Below are 16649 nucleotides of genomic sequence, written 5' to 3' on the forward strand. Positions count from 1 at the left end.
GGCAAACACTCTTCCTTCTAAGCCACATTCCCAGCCCCAGATGCTTCTCTTAAAAAAAATAAAAATATAAACAAAAACACAAAGGCTGGGAAGGTGGCTCAGTGGTAGAGCGCTTGCCTTGCATGCCTGAGGCCCTGGGTTCGATTCCTCAGCACCACATAAGAAAAAAGCCAGAAGTGGCGCTGTGGCTCAAGTGGTAGAGTGCTAGCCTTGAGCTGAAGAGCTGAGGGACAGCGCCCAGGCCCAGAGTTCAGGCCCCACGACTGGACCCCCCCCAAAAAACAAAAAAAACACAAATCTCAACCTAGGGCTGAGGGTATGGCTCAAGTGGTAGAGTATCTATCTGGCAAGCAACCAGGCCCCGAGTTCAATCCCTAGTACCACCAAAAAGCAAACAAAATACTTCATTCTAGTTCATTACTCCAATTACATTTTTAAAAGTATTTCTCTAGAAATAGAACTGGATTGTCAGGAAATATATCCTCCAACTCAGCAATCAGATTTCTTAATATCCCCTCCCCCCAAAAAAAACATACATACATATATATTTTGGTTGTTTTTGTTCCCAAACTCACCAGTGTCAATCAGAATGCTCAAGTCTTGGCTCTTTTTTTTTTTTTTGGTGCTCAAACAGCAAAGATGCCACCATCTAGGCTGGAGGGGACCAAGGAAGAGGAACAGTTCTGTCTCACTGGGAGACTCTTGCCCTCTGCTCTCTGATGATAAACAATCTGGGGCTTCGCTTACAAGTCCCTTGGTTTTAGAGCAGATATAGCAACTGACACCCTCTTTTTATGACCAAAGGGAAATCAGTAGTGAATAAAGGCGAGGGTCCCGTTTTAACACCCCCCCCCCAAAAAAAAAATAAAAAAGAGTGCTCAAGAAGGACTCCTGTCCTAGCAGGGAAAAGGCTGTTCTTTGGACACACATCCACAGGGGCTGTGATTCAAACCAAGCAGCAATGAATGGCTAAGGCTCAGAACAGACCTGCTGTATACAGCAGAGCCTCCCTTGTTCTCTGAGCTGTTCAGTACACCTGCAAGGCCAGACTGGCTCCAAATGCAAATGCTCATTCTGCCATCACGGACGCAGTAAGAATGATGCATGGGCCCATGCATGCGGAAACAGCTCACCACATCAATGTGGAGATTCAAGACAAAGGGTATTTCCCCTGCATGCTGCGGTTTCTATGAACAGATATACAGCTCGCAATTGCACAGGTGGCAGAACTCACAGCCACCACCCTTGCCTCTCAGCTGAGCTCCACACAGCAGGCCTTGGCTTCGAGGGAGAATTCCAGCAGACACTCTCGCCTCAGTGACAGCATCTCAGCCCCACAAAGGGCTTCTTATGCTTAGGCACATGACAGAGAACACAGATGTCCTTGTGAGACCGGCCTGAATGGGCCCTGTGACCACCTGAGTCTGGTCCTGGCCCTGTTCTGAGGAGCTGAAGAAACAGGCAACCAACTGCCTAAAAGACAGGCCACTCTCACTGCTGTTGCCACTTCTAGTGGCTTCCTGTTCTAGCCACCCTCTAGAGGGGAAAGCAGTAATGGCTGGTTTAAGCTAACTACTAAATGACTAAATGACTTCCTGATAAAACCTTCTCCTACCCACACAGGTGTCTATTAGTCCAACTTGAAGAAAGAGTTCCAGGTCTTCGCCTCCACCAAAGGCCAAAAGCATAACCATGGGGGGCGGGGGGAGGGGACCTCACTTTTATCACCTCCAGATTGCTGTCAGACATTTTCCACAAAATTCATTGTAACAGGTAGACCAAAGGATCCTCCAGCTCAGGAGAACAGGGGTCCTGATCTGTCACCACTGTTCTACCTACTCCATCAACCATCTAGACAGGCGCTGGGGACCTAGACCTCCTTTCCAAACATACTGCTCCAAACATGGAGATGTTTCAGAGGGAGGAAATCCTCTGGTCAATTTCATCTGAAAGAAGGTGGTGAAGTAGTGGAGTTGATTGAAAAACAGGAAACCATTTCTTACCAATCAGTTACATTTTGTCATTTTCCTAGAAAGCGCTGCAGCTGCAGCAGCACCAGCCAGCCACATAAATGCTGACTGAAGGACATCTACTGCGTGAGGTGACGCCATGAGTGCAGGACCCAGCTGGCCCACCCATGGGGAGCTCGATGTTACCCCAGCCAGAACCCTCTCCTCCATTCCGGGCCCAGAACTGTCTTGAGCATCCTTGCTCTCCAAATCACCCAGCGAAGACTAACCATTTCAGGCCTCTATTGAACATCCCTGGGGCTCCAGTATGGCTGGTCTCTGTTCTATTTCTGCCTAGTTTTCTTTAGGAAAGGAGAGAAGCCCACACTAGGACCAAAACCAGCTCAGGGTCAACTTCCTTCATCATGCGTAAGTTCCTTCCTCATTACTAAGCTGTGAGGAAATGCTTACTGGGGCTTCCTCAGTAATGTGGTGACACATTACTGTGGTTCTCCAGGCCACTTCCAGAGTCAGCACCCACTCTGGCCATCAGAAAGAAGCTCACCAGAAGCTCAGGCAGCGTTAAAGCTTCTCAACATAGTGGCCCTCCAGGGTATCTGCTTCCTCACAGCAAACAACAATCAGGAAGGGTTCCTTTTAGTTGAGTAAGGAGAATTAGGAGAAAATAAAGATCAGCTCACCCCCCAAGGATATTAAAAAAGGGAACAAAAATACATGGAGCCAGGTCAGAGAGGAATAAGATGAGACCTACACCAAAACAAGATCACAGGCCGTTTTGCTGTTTCACAGGCTGTGGCCACATCTTGACAGGTGGCCAAGCCAGTACCCCCAGTGGTAGGATGGCCACCTACCTGTTGACATCACACCATCACCCAGAACTGTCCCAGCAATGTGCTGAGACACATGGAATCAGGCTCTGGATGTGATTCCCAGGTCACAATGAGTCCAGGGTGAGGAATGGGCTGAACAAAGCAAGCAGCAGCAGAGACACAAACCCAGGTGAGGGCCACCCTACTGGACAACCAGTACGGTCTCCTTGGTGCATCCAGGGGGGAGGAGAGGGGACACACAGTAGGGGTAGGACCACCAGAAAACATGTGATCCTGGATCCCTGGGCAAGATACTTTGAGGACAACTGGCAAAATCTAAATTTGGCAATTGCTGATTATGTGACTCCCCAGGAAGACAGACATCCTTGAGGTTAAGGGGTGGTATGTGATGACACTCATGACTTAATACTTCAGCATAAAAGGTGGGGGGAGGGGAGGCAAGCGTCTCTTGTCCTGCCCTTCCCCCCAACACTTCCCAGAGGAAGCAGCTGCTCACGGTTTCTTGCAATTTCACCAAAACGGCTTTCTACCGCATGTTCTGTGTGGGTGAGCTTCCCTTCCTGGTACTTGCTCTCAGGGAATGGCTGTCTATTCCCTCCCCAGGTGCTGCTCCCTGCCTGATCTGAGTATCCTCAGCCTCTGAAAGTACAGCCCAAAGCCCTGTGGCTCAGGTCTGGGCCCTGCACTTGTTTTATTTTTTGTCAGTGGTAGGGCTTTATCTCAGGGACAGTGTCTTTGTGCCCAAGACTAACAGTCTACCATTTAAGCCAGAGTCACTTCCAGTTTTTTGGTTAACTGGAAATAAGAGTCTCACAGGAACTTTTCTGCCCGGGATGGCTTTGAACTGCAATCCTCAGATTTCAGCCTCCTAAGTAGCTAGAAGTACTGGTCCTGCACTTCTTAATAAGACCTTGGCCTAGGAGATCAAACACACTTTGCCTGTTTTCTCATCCAAGGAATAGAGATAGTCCCTACCTCCTGGGCTTGCTGGGAGAGCCAACTGAGTTACCATGAGAACAGCATATAACGTGTACAATGTTCACAGGTCTCTCATTAATTCTCAGTTTACACAGACCATGACTGGTCTTGGAGGGCAGTGACTTGCCCAAAGCCTGGTGAGAGATTCAATCTGATCCTTTTTGTGACACACACACACAGTGCTGAGAGAACAGAACCAGGGTCTTGTGCTTGTACAGCATATACTCTACCACTAAGCTCTACCCCCAACCCTACGAACCCCTTCAACAGATAAGGGCTAAGGAGAGTGAGGAACTTCTGCTCTAGGTTCCCCTGGGACACATGAAGGAAAAGCCTGATGGCTCAGGCTTTCTAAAGGGCTTTAGGAGAGTCTAAGCAGTCCAGCCATATCCTCTGACCCAGCTGGGGAGCAGTAACGGGAACTAGAGCCAGACAGTGGCTTCCAAACGTAGTCTGAGTGGTGGGATGCTAGGTACATTTAACTGAGACTCCACGGTATCTGGCAATTCCCAAACCACTTGGTCTGAGGCCATGAGAGGCCATCAAGAGTCCTGCTGGTCCTAGCTACAACCCAGCAGCCATGCAGGAGACCTCATGGGGTAGGGTGCTGCTGCCCAGTACAGTCCCAGTACTTTTGGCACTTTCTCTGACCACAGGCTGTGGGTAGAATTGGGTCCCCTCCAAATATATTTAAGTCTTTACTCCTTGAATGTGGCTTTACTTGTAACTAGAGCCCATGCCAAGGTAATTAGCTAAAATGAGATCCCAAGGTTTTGCATAAACAAGGAGAACAAGCCAGGGGAAATGGAGGCATAGATTTGGAATGATGTGGCTGCCAGCCACCAGAGGGAGGGAGGGAGAGAGGGAGAGAGGATTCCTGTTAGGTTTCAGAGGGGCCCTGGCCCTGCTGATACCTTGATCTTAAGACTTCTGGCCTCCAGAATGGTTGAGACAATCCATTTCTGTGCCCTAAGCATATGGAGGTGGAACTTCATTGCAGTAGCCCTAGAAGCTCAGCAGCAGACCAAAGCCTCTTCTGATATGCACCTCAAGGCACTCACAGAGTATGCCAGGCTGATGTGGAACAGAGTGCCTTGTCCCCTGGTGCTACCTCATGGGCTGTGCTCACAATCCCACATTCCCAAGACACCTATTACACTAACCTCTAGTCCTTTGTCTTCCCAGCCTGCAGCTCTCAGATGGGAAAGACAAGTCCTTGTCCCTAAATGTCATTTCTAGCACCACTCTCACAAATGCACCTTCACTGCTATGCTACCTGGACAGTCTTTTAGCTTCCATGGGGTAAGGGGCGGGGAATGATCAGACTCCAGGCAGCTGGAGCAGGCGCAGCACACACAGGGCACACCCCCACACACACAGGGCACCCACACAGTGCCTGTCTTCTCAGCCATCATTATCTCTGGCCGCAGTCTACGCTGGTGATCAGCTCACAGCCAGCCACCTTCCACTCTGGCTGTTGAAGAAGGCAGGGGCTGCACCAGCTTGCTCCTGGTACCCAGCAGACACTCCCATCTCTATGGGCTCCGCTTCAAGTTTATTTTCCAGTGTAACAAACAATGGCTGTAATTTCTTCACCTCCATTCGGTTTATAGACAAGGAAGCTGAAGGTGGGAAGGAAAGCAGAGCCTAGTCAGTTGTACAGAGCTGCAAAGGGAAATTGGGGGGGGGAGGGTAAAACAGAGACAAAAGACAGTCCTTCTATTTGTCCACATGATTCAAAATCCATCCTCAGCTGAATAACAAGTGTTTGGGCTATTCTCTGGGACTATAGACTAAACCCTTTCCCTTGCAGATTCCCAGCTTGTTGAACGGAGCAGGGAGGATTCAACCAAAATATTAAGCACTCTTCCCTATGTGCAGGTAACAAAGGCACAGTCTGTCCCTCCCTGGGCAGAGCTGGATGTGGGCCTCACAGTGCCTGGGAGCAGTGGTAGGGAAGAGATGTCCACCCCCCACAAACGTGGGGGCCCAGCAATCCCAGAAGAAGCCAGGGTGGAAAAGGGCCCACGGGGCCCACAAGGTGCTAGCAAGGTTAGCACCCAAGCTTGTGAGCATACACTAAGATCTTCAAAGAAACACTTTCTCTCTTGTTCAATTCAATCATAAATTGGCTCCAGTGGCTCACACCTGTAATCCTAGCTACTCAAAGAGGCTGAGATCTGAGGATCACAGTTCAAAGCCAGGAACGTCTGTATCTTACTTCTAATTGAAAGCCAGAAGTGGAGCTGTGACTCAAGTGATAAAGTACTAGCTTTGAACAAAAAGAGCTTAGGGGCAGAGCCTAGGCCCTGAGTTCCAGGACTGGTCCCAGCACAGGGACAGACAGAGAGAGAGAGACAGAGAGGAAAAAGAGCAAATAAATGAAAAAGTCTGAACTATGGCATACTTTTGGTCCCAAGCATTTTGAATAAGAGACGGTCAAACTGTTTGTTTTGTTTGTGGTACTAGGATTTGAATTCAGGGCTTCACACTTTCTAGATATGCGCTCAACTGTTTGAGCCATACCTCTAGCTCTTTTGGCTCTAATTATTTCTGTTTAATGTTTTGTTTTTTTTGGGGGGGGGGTCCGGTCATGGGGCCTGAACTCTGGGCCTGGGTGCTGTCCCTCAGCTCTTCAGCTCAAGGCTAGCGCTCTACCACTTGAGCCATAGCGCCACTTCCGGCTTTTTTCTTTTTGCTTATGTGGTGCTGAGGAATCGAACCCAGGGCCTCAGGCATGCAAGACAAGCACTCTACCACTGAGCCACCTTCCCAGCCCCTGGCTCTAATTATTTCTAAGTTAGGGTCTCAGTTTTTGCCTGGGCCAGACTGAACCATGATTCTCCTATTTACACTTCCCATAGTAACCAGGATAAAAGACAGGTGCTACCATCCCCAGCTTTTTCTGCTAAGATGGAATTTTTGCTGGCTTTTTTTTTTTTTTTTTTTTTGCGCCTGCGTTGGCCTGGCCAGGATGACAGGCACATACCATTGTGCCTAACTACTGGTTGAGATGAGGGGGTCTCAAAACTTTTTTCTCACTGAGTACCAATGGCTCACCTGTAATCCTAGCTACTCGGGAGGCCGAGATCTGAGGATCACAGTTTAAAGCCAGCCTGGGCAGGAAAGGCTATGAAACTCTTACTTCCAATAAACTATGGATCAAGTGGTAGAGCACTAGCCTTGAGCTGAAGAGCTAAGTGACAGCACTCAGGCCCAGAGTTCAAGCCCCATGACCAACAAAAAACAAACAAACAAACAAAAAAAAACCAACCTTCTTCTCTGCCTGGCTTCAAACCACGATCTATCCTCCTGACCTCCACCACCTACACAACCAGGATTACAGGTTATAGATGTGAGCCCACTGGTGCCTGGCTTTCAACTTGTACTTCAAAACAGGAACTCATTTTCTAAAACAAGCTTTGTTTTTATTCTGATAGCAATTTCCATCTATTACATTGGTGGCGACAGTTAAGAAAATCACAGTGCCTATCGTGGGCCCATGGCTATCAGCTAAGTACGCTCTCCAACTACTGGGGTGCACTCTGGAAAAAGGCAGTAATGTTCCTATACGTTTTCCATTAATCTCACTGCTGGTACAAACAAATTCTAGTACAAAGAATCCTTTAAAAAATAAAAACTTCAGGCTGGGAAGGTGGCTCAGGGGTAGAGCGCTTGCCTTGCATGCATGAGGCCCTGGGTTCGATTCCTCAGCACCACATAAGCAGAAAAGGCCAGAAGTGGCACCATGGCTCAAGTGGTAGTCTTGAGCTGAAGAGCTGAGGGACAGCACCCAGGCCCAGAGTTCAGGCCCCACCACTGACAAAAAATAAAACAAAAAACTAAGTGTTAGCTGGACAGAAGCATAGAAAATGCATATAGCTAGTACACACAATCAGACCATAAACCAGTAACTGTCTTACTTCAGTGACCAAGTGCATGGGGAGGTGGAGCACTGCTCTTCACTTAGTGCCCATCCCCACCACCAGTTAACCTAGGGCCTCCCTCCTACACAAGGGTAACCAAAGAGCTAAGGCTTAGACCAGCCCCGTGGGATCCTAACCTGCCCTAGGAGCCACAGTACGCACTCTATAGATGCATCTGCCTGTCCTATCCTGGGCCCACCAGAAAGTGTCAGCCACCTTCTGAGAGCCTTAAAAGCATAGTGCTGGTCCTGACACACAGCAGGACAAAAAGTGAGCAAGTGAACCCATCCATGGTACTGTTACACCAACAGTAATACACAGGGTCACTGTTCACATCTGTGGATCAAACTGGCCTGGCTACTAGCAGGGGTTGTGGACAGTGAGTTGTTCCTCAGTTTATCTCTAGAACAAGGATCTGCTGCTTGTGACCAGGACAAATGCACATCTTTGAGACTTCCGCAGGCCCATGGGTCCAATCTAGGCCTGAGGGACCCACTACTGAGCTTTTAACAATTCTACCCCTTTTTCCTCAGAGTCAACCAACCTGGTACTGAGAGAGGAAAGAGAGAGAGAGAGAATGCACAATAGCATTCAAGGCTATTGCTCTATCAGATCCACTTCTGGCTTTTTCTTTTTCTTGGTAGTTCATTGGAGATAAGAGTCAGACTTTCCTGCCTGGGCTGGCTTTGAACCATGATGCTCAGATCTCAGCCTCCTGAGTAGTTAGGATTACAGGCGTGAGCCATAGGTGCATGACAGACTTTTGTCATGTTATTGTTCCCTAAACAATAGAGTAAGGTAGTCATGCATCACATTTATACCACCACTGAGTATTATAGAGCATCTAAAGGTGAAACAGAAGATAGGTTGGGTCCTAGGCTTGGGTCCTACGCACATACTGCACCATTTTTCATAAGAGACTTGATTTTGGAGTCCTCTTGGGGAACACCACCAACTCCAGACTCATGTACTGAGGCTACTCAGGCACCAGCTCCAGTGTTTTAACAGTGTGAACTGCTAAAAGGTTTACCAGTTCTGTTAAGAAGGAAGCAGAGAAAATGCTTCAGTTACAATTTTGGAGGACAGAGAGCAGCCAGAGGTATGTTTACAGTGCCACCAAGGGCAGATGTTCACCAGGAAGAAGTACACCAAGTGTGTGACAGCTATCTACAATGAGATAATAAATAATGCTGTCTTCTCTTCCCCTGCCTACTCCACGCCAGCACAAAATGGCCATCCATCACTGTACAATAAGGACCAAGTCCACTTACTTCACCACACTGCGTTCCCTCCATTAGACCTGGAAAGGCGGTCACTGAAGCAGCCCACATGGAGACTGTGGGCAATGGACAGGAGGGACTAATTTGCAAACTTAATGTGGAGCATTGCCTGCTGCCTGTAACTTTCCAGAGCGAACCCTTCATCTCAATAAAGCCTGGCCTGAATCACCCTTCCCACCCCCCCACACACACACCTTGGGCATACTTGCAGCCTGGCGGCACCCTGCGGTCACCCATCACAGGGACTGTAGGGCTCTCATTTGAGAGATATGCCCAGAAGTGTGGCCAGGCTTTGTGACATTAAGGAATATTTAGAAGTTCCTCGGAAGCTAGCTTTGGAGCTAGTAGCACAGGGCAAAGAGAAATGACAAAACAATATTTTTTTTCTGAACAATAACAAGTATGAATCATCCTATTGCTGAACTCAACCGTAAACTATGTGGAAACCACACAAACGCAACTGAATGCCATCACCAGGGCTGAAGCGACACTGCTAAATGCTTATGAGGACATCACAGAGTAAACTGACACATCTACACAATACAGCCTACACACCCCTTAGTTCCACAGGATTGCCCACTGCTGCTAGGCAACAGACCTGTACAGCCAGCCCATCACTGTGGTCAACACTCCAGACATCATGGTATTTGTATACCTAAACATATCTAAATGGTCAAAAGTTTCAATAAAAAGACTAGGTGAGGACTGGCACCAGTGGCTCATACCTGTAATCCTAGCAACTCAGGAGGCAAAGATTCGGTTCCAGGCCAGCTCAGGCAAGAATAGTTCACACGACCCCATTACAACAAAAAAAAGCTTAGCATAAGTAATGTATGTCTGTCAACCCAGCTACTGCAGAAAGTATGAATAAGGAGGGTTGCAATCCAAACAAAAAGCCAAATCCTATCTCAAAAGTAACCAAAGAGCCAGGTGCCAGTGGCTCATACCTGTAATCCTAGCTACTCTAGAAGCTGAGATCTGAGGACTGTAGTTCAAAGTCAGCCTGGGCATGAACATCCGTGAGACTCTTATCTCCAATTAACTATCAGAAAACTGGAAGTGGTGCTGTGGCTCAAGTGGTAGAGTGCTAGCCTTGAGCTGAAGAGCTCAGGGATAGCACCCAGGCCCAAAGTTCAAGACCCAGAACTGACAAAAAAAAAAAAAAAAGTAACCAGAGCACAAAGGGATGGGGACATGGCTCAAGAAGTAGAGTAACCACCTAGTAAGTGTCAAGTCCCAAGTTCAAATCCAGTACCACTGCCCAGAAAAGGAAAGGAAAAAGAAAATTACTAGATGAGGGTTTGGAGGTATGGTTTGGTAGTGTGCTTAAGCATGCATACACCCTGAATTGCCTCCCCAGCATTGACAAAACACAGAAACTGCTACGTCATAGAAACTGTTCAGTTCTGATAATAAAATATGGGGGCCTACCATATGTGATCTGTCATTGACCAAATCATCACTGTAAAAGCCTTCAATATATATCTTTTTTTTTTTTCTTCCTTTTTTTAGGCCCAAGAACAGGACTCAACGTCAGTACCTGACACTTTTGCTCACTGGCTGGCATTCTACCAGCTGAGCCAAACTCCAACACCTCAAAATGTATTTTCAAAAGACTAACACTGGCCGGGTGCCAGTGGCTCATAATCCGAGTTACTCAGGAGGCTGAGATCTAAGGATCGCGGTTCAAAGCCAGCCCAGGCAGGAAAGTCCATGAGACTCTTATCTCTACCAGAAAACAGGAAGTGGCACTGTGGCTCAAGTGGTAGAGCTCCAGCCTTGAGCTGAAGAGCTGAGGGACAGCACTCAGGCCCAGAGTTCGAGCCCCATGATGGACAAAAAAAGAAAGAAAGAAAGAAAAGACTAACACTGGGGCTGGGAAGGTGGCTCAGTGTTAGAGTGCTTGCCTCGTATGCATGAGGCCCTGGGTTTGATTCCTCAGCACCACATAAACAGAAAAAGCCACAAGTGGCACTGTGGCTCAAGTGGTAGAGTGCTTGCCTTGAGCTGAAGAGCTCAGGGACAGTGCCCAGGCCCAGAGTTCAAGCCGCACAACCGACAAAAACAAAAAACAAAAAACAAAAAACTAACACTGAGGGCTAGGAAGGTGGCTCAGTGGTAGAATGCTTGCATTTCATGCATGAGGCCCTGGGTTGGATTCCTCAGCACCACGTAAGCAGAAGAAGCCGGAAGTGGCACTATGGCTCAAGTGGTAGAGCACTAGCCTTGGGCTGAATAGCTGAGGGATAGTGCCCAGGCCCAGAGTTCAGGCCCCAGGACAAAAAAAAAAAAAAAATCGTGTCCAGAGTTGACACCACAAAGATAAACACAGCACACAGAAATATTGCCAGAAAAAAAAAAAAGATAAGAAAAGAAAGAACTAAGGCTTATTTACATTCATGCATCATTCAGGAAGCACCCAATTTGGGCTTCACTGCTGAGGGTTGACAGAAGACAAAACAAACAAGATCATCTCAGAGTAAAAAGCACTCTGAAGACATCACAGGATAACATGGCATATTATATTCAAATTTTATATGGCCCATCTTCCCAGGCAAAGGGAAGTCTACCTTTACAAAGCCTTCCTTCCTACTTGGATTCATGTAAACTGTTAAGCTACCCCCCTTGAAGTTGACTGCTTGAAACTAGCATCTGCTATCCTGAGCATTTGATGTATCAAAGACAGCAGCTCAGTGACAGAGTTGTCCTCACTGAACTACCTCCCTTTTCCCTACTATGCTGGTATTTTGGCCACCGGTTGTTTGCCTATACTACAAAGGATGCTCTAAAGACAAGATGATGGTGCCATACTGATTATTTCCATTGTCTGTGGTATTAGCCTATTTCAATCATGTAATTAGTAACCCCAATCAGAAATGTTGACTGTGTGTTTCCATTGTGAGAACAATCTCATCCCTCTCTGACTACCAGAGAGCTCTTCAAGATCTGAGTCCCAATTAAGTAACAGTTTAAATAGGCTTTTCTGCTTTTAAAAAGCCATAAAAGAAAGCTTTATGTGTGACAGACCACACAATCTTAAAATTTGCAACAGACATATTCCATATTCCTCTATTTGGCTGGGAAAAAAAAAAAAAAAAAAAAAACGAGCCAACTACTAGCCAGGTGCCAGAGTCTCATGCCTATAATCCTAGCTACTTAAGAGGCTGAGATCTGAGGGTTGCATTTCAAAGCCAATCTGAGTACTAAAGTCTGTGAGACTCTTATCTCCAACTAATGACCAAAAAGTCAGAAAAGACCAGGCATCGGTGGCTCCTGCCTTTAATCCTAGCTACTCAGGAGGCTGAGATCTGAGAATAAAGGTTCAAAGCCAGCCCAGGCAGGAAAGTCCGTGAGACTCATCTCCAATAAACCACTCAGAAAACCAGAAGTGGCACTGTGGCTCAAGTGGTAGAGCATTCACCTAGAACTGAAGAGCTGAGGGATAGCGCCCATGCCCAGAGTTCAAGCTCTACAACTGACCAAAAAGAAAAGTGGGAAATGGAGCTATGACTCAAATGGTAGAACATTAGCCAGGCCCCAGGATCAGCACCAAAAAACAAAAATTTTTTTTTAGTTGCAAAGAGAAGAAAGACATCCAGGATTCAAAAGTACCAGTTCAAATTCTTCATTCCTAAGTGAATTTTTGGGCTGATTCCAGCCACTCCCATATTAAAAGCCACTTTTACCTTGCCCACCTCCTAGTGCCATTATGAGAAAAAAGCAAAAGGGATAACAGAGGTACCAGTAACTCACACCTACAATCCTAGCTATTCGGGGAGCTGAGACCCAAAGGACAGTTTCGAAGATAAGACCTTGAGACTCTATCTCAAAAAGTTGGGCTGAGGGTATGACTCAAGTGGTAGAGCACCAACCGAGCAAGCAAGCCAAGCAAATTTGACCACTGTATTCAAACCCTGGTACTGAAAAAGGGGAAAAGCTGGAAGGGGCTCTGTGCTAAAGAGGAAATGCAATGGTCATGTCACCCTCCACTTGGATTCTTGCTGGGCCTCTAGAGAATAGCAACTCAGCCCACAGGAATCCAGGGAGGGGCAGTGGCCCTGAGGACAGTGCTCACAGTGCTGTGCATGCTCTTCTGGGCAGGTGTTCTCAGGCTCTGCCCTACTGCATGCACAATAAGGATCAAGCTTTTGGACCCCTGTCTAGAAATCAAAGAGCAATTGCCTTCTTTGGGGTTGGTGGCTAATAAGTTCAAAGCCGAATTTGGATCTACCTCTAGCCACTGTGTTTGGCTGGCTCTGTTTTATTTTCTCATCCTTATTTTCCTTTTGCCCCACTTCTTTCTGCTAGCAATCCATCTAATCCATGGCACTGCATGTGTTTTGTAAGCCAACTCAAATCCTTTGTGGAGTGTAGCGGAATAAAGGCATTCAACGGCTGGCTGTAATCTCCAGTAATCACTTGGTAAGCCACTGTCATAGTATGTGAGGGCAGTCTCTGACCACAGTGTTTGCTCAGGCCTGTAGGACTCCCTGACATTCCCCTGGGGGAAGACCTAAGCCACACCATAGGGCTCAGTACCAACCAGAATGCCCAAGGCATCATCCAGATAGACAAGACTGTCAGGCATTTCCAGACCAAGAGCAAGTGGCAGAACCACCTGGAGAACAGCTTGCCAATGCTGCTTTGATCCAGGACTTCAAGTTATTCTGGTTCAAAAGAGCAAATCAGTGTTGAGCATGTCTGCCTTCTTTCTTCCTTTCTTCCTTGTCCTTTTTCTTAAGAACAAGAAGACTGGCACACGCAATAGGGGCTGGTTTGGAGTAGATTGAGGCAGATGTGGCCTTGCCTCTGCAGGTTGATGCAGGGTGCACAGCAAGAGGACGCAGAGCTGTCTGAGAAAACATTGCTTCATAAACCAGCCCTTGATGGGAGTTAGGCCAGGTAGAAGACAGGAAAGAGGAGGAGGAGGAGGAGGAGGAGGAGGAAGAGGAGGAGGAGGAAGGAAGGAAGAGGAAGAGGAGGAGGGGGAGGGGAAGGGGGAGGAGGAGGGAGGAGGAGGAGGAGAGGGAGGAGGAGGAGGAGGAGGAGGAGGAAATCTGGCCCCATCCTGAGAGTGTTACAATCTTGAATGGCAGCTATCTTTCTTCTGTTCTAACTCACTGAAGAGATCTCATATCCCCCATCTGCCACTCTACCCGCCACCCCAAAAACTTCTGCAACTTCTTCCCAGGCACTCAGGCTATGGCCAGTCCTGTAGAACCTGAGAGGATGGCAAGGGCCCTAGGTGGGAGAAGTAGTGTTCCAGCCCATGCTGTCAGCTTTCTCTGCCATTTTGGGCAAATCCCTCAGCAATCTAAGCCCAAAAATGCTTCTCTAAGACAGACAGCTTTGCTAACACACACAGTCCTAACTGCATGGCAGGACCATAGGAAGGTAGCCAATGCAGGCAAGTATACCCTGAGCCCCCAATTAAACATGAGCACCAGAAGAAGCCAAAGAGCAGAAAGCAAAAGTAGTATCCATGTACCATGTCCCCACCTGCATCTCTGGCTCAGAGTTGTCTCCCAACTGGACACTTCGGCTTACATGTGGCATAGGTACCTCACATGTTGTCCCTAAACTTGCTTCCTCCACAGCCATCCTTACTTCCTGGCCCCTGTTCACAGGCCTCAGAACTCCCCTCACCTTCTATCCCTCAGTGTGGGGGCAGGCCTCCAGAAAATCCTCTCCGCTCTTCTTTAAGACATACTCAAGGCCTGGCTACTTCCCAGACCTCTCCACCACCACCCAACTCCCAGTCCTATCCTCTTCTACATGGATGAGAATGTGACCTCCTGACTGGTCTCCTGCTCCTGCCCTGCCCCCCACAGCCAGAGACTTCCCGCAGTACTTCTCACCATTTTGCTTGGGACTCTCCCCACCTCCCCATTGCAGAGTAACCACCCAGAGGCCTTTTGATAGAGGCTTAAGTCTACTGAGTGGGGCTCCTGGTCAATGGAAAGTAAACACAGGGAGAGTAAGCACTTGCAGATCTTAATAGTTTGGACTCTGGCTAGAACTCCCAAACACTAACCAAGGATGAAGTAGGAATTAAAGGAATACGTCCGTCAGAAGTTGCAGGTCCTGTGCCCCCTGCAGGAATGACTCTGCCATGCCCCATCCTCTCCCTGCTAATGAGGCCCCAGCCTCATTAGGCATTGGCCACCTTCCTGGTCCTCAATTGCCAGCACATTTCCACCCCAGACTTCTGTCTGATGCTCCTCCCAGGAATGCTCTTCCATGAGCACCCTCTCCTCTTCCTCCAATCCTGTGTGCTTCATACTGCAAACCATCCTGACTTCTTCCAGAAAGCCATGGCTGGGTTGTTTATGTGTTGCTGTGTTCCAGAGTATTCCTCATGTAACATGCTGTACCATTTACTTACGTTTTCTTTCCCATTACCACATTAGTACCACAAAGGAAAGGACTCTATTGCATTTAGCACAGCCTGACACAAGCGTAGTCTGGAGAGGGCAGAGGGAGGTAGAACTTGGAGCCTTGCCCTAAGAGCAGCCACCAGCAGAACTGAGGTCTAGGGTGCTTCTGAGGAAAGACAAGGCCCAGTAGAGGCTGAGAAGCAAAGGTTGGAGGGTGGAAGAGGAGGATAACCAAGGTCTATCATCAAAGAAGGCGCTGTCTCCCTTGTCAAAGGCTCAGGGACAATTCCACAGGGAACTTAGCACCAGAGCATCACTTATAAAGATGATAGGGGGATGTAAATGGGGGCTGCTGACGGTCAGATCTACAGATGTTTGAGGACAGTAGGGAAGAGGGAAGATGAAATGAGATCTGGCTCATGAAAGAAAATTCCTCAATGGCTATCAGGATAACAATCAAAGGCACACTTGCCCTTTGACCCTGACACTCATACTCCCTACTCCTACCCCCCCACCCTTCATACCCCCCACCCCCCGCTGTCTGTCTTCTGTCTTCTCAAAAAGCCTCTCCTGATGGCCTGGAACCCTGAGTGTACCCCTCACAAGCATCTCTCCTGAATCAGAGCCTTCATTTTCACTAGGGGCATGAAGGGATGAACAGCAGGCCTTATTCTGACTTCTCCATGGCTGACTTCCAAGTCAGTATGCTCCAAACAAATCCACCAGGATCAATCCAAGAAGTATCTACCTTATATTCAACACTTTATAAAACTCCAAGAAAAAGCAGAAAAGCAAGAACAAAAGAGACATTGAGACAAGGTGGGCTGAGCTGTAGGGAGAAAAGCACTTCCACCTCATTCTTGTTTGCCTAGAATTCATCTGGAGCATAAATAACCAAAGGAAAAAAATCTTTCATGTATCTTTAGTTCACATCAGAGCTGAAAGACAGAAGAGACCTAATATGCTGTATATCATGAGCAGCTTGCCCTATTTGTGGGTGGCCACCCAAGCAGAGGAGACAACTTAAACAACGGTGTAGTGTCAAGACTAAAGGAGACAGCCAGGCCCAATCTTACTATGCAACCGTCCCAAGAACACCAATCAGCCAGGTGAACACAAAATCAGACAAGGCTCAACAGACCTCACCACTTACAAGACTGGGTAGAGAACTAGTGATGGTGACGGGGTACTCCATGACCTTTGTTCTGTGGGATACAGTATGGAGAGGGAGAAATGGGCATGTAACTCACATGTCTTTAGGTGACCTTTCCAAACAAGCTTTGCCCTT

General features: G+C 47.8%; 1 protein-coding gene across 5 annotated transcripts in view; it reads right to left on the reverse strand.

Moving 5' to 3' along the window:
* The window catches only part of Epn2 (epsin 2), an 84626-nt gene that overhangs the window by 19960 nt on the left and 48017 nt on the right, over positions 1–16649 (reverse strand). The window lies entirely within an intron of this gene.

Source organism: Dipodomys merriami, unplaced genomic scaffold (assembly GCF_024711535.1).
Source record: "Dipodomys merriami isolate MVZ:Mamm:240054 unplaced genomic scaffold, mDipMer1.0.p SCAF_19, whole genome shotgun sequence".
Taxonomy (NCBI): domain Eukaryota; kingdom Metazoa; phylum Chordata; class Mammalia; order Rodentia; family Heteromyidae; genus Dipodomys; species Dipodomys merriami.